The following is a 4060-nucleotide window of genomic DNA, read 5'->3' as shown; positions in this document are numbered from 1 at the left end:
AAAATTAACATTCAAATAATATTTATTAATTGCCTATTGTGTACCAGGCATTTTCAAATGTATTATTTCATTTTATAATTTTTAACCTGCCTCAGAACTAGAGAAAAATGTTAGCCCCATTCAAAAGTTGCGGAAACTGAGGTTCAGGGAGGTTACGCAGCTTGCCTCCGGCCAAACAGCAGAACCAAGATTTTCCAACCTCCAAACCCCTGCCCTTTCCTGCCTTTTCTCAGGAGTATTACTGTAGATATCTCTATTCAGTCCTCTGGAAGCACTCGTGATATCAAATCCAATACTTGTAGCAGCAAGCTAGTAATTTTTGTTTAGTAAAAACTAGAGGTGGAATGCATATAAAACAGTTCGGAAGAATCTGGATAAACAGACACTTCTTAGCCAAAACATCTATGTCTTCTTAAGTTAATTTTAATGGCTTAAGAAATGTGGACTCTTACGTTTTGACTATACAATTTTATATAAAGGGACTCAGCAACTTTTCTTGCCTTCTTTTTTTTTTCTTAAGACGGTGTTTTACCATGTTGGTCAGGCTGATCTTGAACTCCCGACCTCAGGTGATCGCCCACCTTGGCCTCCCAAAGTGCTGAGATTACAGGCCTGAACCACAACACCCAGTCTTTAGCTACTTTTCTCTTAAATATTTTCAGAACGAATTCATACCTTTTCAAAAATAAAAATTATTAATTATTAAATGTTAGGAGTCAAAAGGAGAGAGGAAGAAAACTATGAGGGAACAAGAGATCTTAGAAATGAAGGTCATTTAAATCTGTTGGGAGTTATCAGTTATTTAAGAATGATGTGCTGTAGTTGCCACACATAATAAGTTATCTTAAAAAGGCATTTATCCCTGCTGATGTTGTAGTGTTTATACAGACCAATTTAATCACTGGATGTCATTTTAATGTGTGAATTTTGGTAAGTTTGTTTGCCAGAAATTCTAATTACTTAATTACCTTGAAATGACACCATTCTAAATTATCAAGTCTGTTCTGTTGCATTTTATTTGGTGGCAAGATTATGCAAGTTTAGGGTTTAAGGCGAAGAGGCCTTCAAATTTATACGTCTGGTTAGGCTGCTTTATTTCCCTTTATCTAAAGAATGATATTGACACTATATTTTATTACTTGCTCAAATCAGTTTTATAATAACAAGTACTTGTAGCAGTCCCTTGAAGAGTTATCAAAATATAATACCTGTTTGCATAGAACTACATAAATCAATTAACACCATGATCTTTTAGTTTAAATCAATTAACACTATGATCTTTTTAGCCCACAGAGCCTTATAAATAGAAATATAAACTCTTATTTAAAGATTCGTTTATTTTCTCTTTTATCTGCTTCTAAAATAACAGACATTTTGAGACAGTCTCCCTCTGTTGCTCAGACTGGAGTGCAGTGTTGTGATTTGGGTTCACTGCAACATCTGTTTTCCCAGTTCAAGTGATTCTCGTGTCTCAGCCTCTGGGAGTAGCTGGGACTATGGGTCTGCGCCACCACACCCATATTTTTAGTAGAGGTGAGGTTTCACCATGTTGGCCAGGCTGGTCTCAGAGTCCTGGCCTGTCTCGGCCTCCCAAAGAGCTGGGATTATAGGCGTGAGCCACTGCACCCAGCCAGTCTGACCTTTAAAAATATGTTTATTCTTAAACTAGTAAAAGTCACTTCACAAATAAGGAAAAGCAGACAGGAAAGATACAGGGAGGTACCTATACAATTCATGTAGTCACTTTGTCTTTCTTTGGCTTAGGGTTTCACCACTATTTCTTTTTTTTTTTTGAGACGGAGTTTCGCTCTTGTTACCGAGGCTGGAGTGCAATAGCGCGATCTCGGCTCACCGCAACCTCCGCCTCCTGGGTTCAGGCAATTCTCCTGCCTCAACCTCCTGAGTAGCTGGGATTACAGGCACGTGCCACCATGCCCAGCTAATGTTTTGTATTTTTAGTAGAGACGGGGTTTCACCACGTTGACCAGGATGGTCTCGATCTCTTGACCTCGTGATCCACCCGCCTCGGCCTCCCAAAGTGCTGGGATTACAGGCTTGATGCACCACGCCCGGCTGGTTTCACCACTATTTCTTACAGTACCAGGGTCAAGGCTCTCCCCTCAAGGAGTTAACAATCTTTGAGGGACAAATGATGACTACTTGCAAGTAAGAAGAGCCACTATATTCCACTGCACATGGCCCTGTCTCATTATTTCACTTTGCAAGTAGTTTCATTATTTGCAAAGTGAATTAATAAAATAGGGTTGTGTCCAGTGGATATAGTGGCCATCGGAATGGCACAGACGCTCAAGGTATCTTAGTGTTCAAAAGAGGAAAAGATCAGTGAGGCCTGAAGTTTCAAGAAAGCTTGTTTTTACATTGGAATTCCAAAAGCATGGTTTGGTGACTAAGAATTTCAAGGTTGATTATAATTACACAGAGCGTTGAGCAGGCAAAGACCCTGGAATCCTGAATTCCTCTTAGAATGTCAATAATTATGACATGGGCCTTGTTTTGTTTCTGCTCTTTTAACATTTCAAGAGAAGGTGTTTCTCAATAAAAAGTTATCTCAAGAATCTGTCTTCTGAACTACCCGGGCTTTTACCTGTGCTATTGGAATTGGGAGTGCTGTGTCTGATTTGCGATGCTTCAGCTCCAAAACTGATTGGGAGAGTCCGATCTTCTTGCTTCCAGAAGATAGCGATGTTGTCCTTCTTCACAAGCCCCACTTACAAACCCGTCCCAACTTGACTTGATTCAGTACACAGCATATCCTGTGCTATATACTACAGAGATGCCGTGGTGCTGGTAACCTACACAGCTTGCTGGTTTTTACCATCTAACGCCAAATCAGACTGAGATAAGTGTTACAAAAGAGTTACAAGCAAAGTGTTGACAATGAAGTTAATTCCATGCAGGAGTCAAGAAAGGACTCTGAGTGGACGTGACATTTCAGAAGATACTAAAGTAAGGTAAGCATTTCTCTAACTAGAGGAGGAAAGGGTATGCATTATAGGTTGAGTGTGTAGGAGAGGAGGGGTGTGGGGTGTGGAGTGTGAAAGGATTGTACCAAAAAGGGCAAGTGGTTGATGGTGGCTGTGTATAGCTATCAAGACCCAAACAAGTCAGTGTAAAGGAACATGATTCATGTGATGTATCAAAAACCTACAACTATTTCCATTTCTGGATGCACACAAAGAGATATCCTGAAAAAAAATCCATTTATTGTCCACTGTGCCCAGCTCCATGCTAGGCACTATAGAAGATACAAGGGAAGGCCCTTGCCCTGGAAATGTTTATTCTCTATCTGGAAGAAAGATTAACTCACAAACAATAATTAAAAATAAGATGCCAGCCTCTGAGGAAAAATGTTAGATTGTCTGAAACTCAAGCAGGGAGCATTTTGGCTGCCCTGGAATTCTCCATAGTAGTACAAGTACTCTTGGGGCCAGCAGAGGGGATGGATGGCCTGGGACTTCTTCACCCAGAAAAAAGGTAATGGTTAACCCTCATGGTGCACTTTCTATGTACTGGGCACTGTTCCAGGAGCTTACACAGATTAACTAATTAAGTTTTCACAGCCACCCTATATGGGAAGGAACAGTGATTATCTCTCTTTATATATGGGGAAACTGAGGCACAGAGTCACAGGATTCAATTCCAGGAGAAGTGGTTCCACAATTGTGCAGTCTTTTTCATTTTAGTATTCTCAAAATCTAGTACAGTACTGGGTGTTAAGATCTTAAACAAACATACAAACAAAAAACCAGTTTCCCTTGAAAATTATATTTTCAGAGGTCCGGCGCCGAGGCTCACTCCTGTAATCCCAGAACTTTGGGAGGCCGAGGCGGGCGGATCACGATGTCAAGAGATCAAGACCATCCTGACCAACATGGTGAAACCTCGTCTCTACTAAAATACAAAAATTAGCTGGGCGTGGTGGCATGCGCCTGTAGTCCCAGCGACTAAGGACGCTGAGGCAGGAGAATCGCTTGAACCCCAGAGTCGGAGGTTGTAGTGAGCCGAGATCGCGCCACTGCACTCCAGCCTGGAGACGGAG

The sequence above is a fragment of the Cebus imitator genome, unplaced genomic scaffold, assembly GCF_001604975.1.
Source record: "Cebus imitator isolate Cc_AM_T3 unplaced genomic scaffold, Cebus_imitator-1.0 Scaffold163, whole genome shotgun sequence".
NCBI lineage: Eukaryota > Metazoa > Chordata > Mammalia > Primates > Cebidae > Cebus > Cebus imitator.
This window is presented reverse-complemented; position numbering follows the sequence as displayed.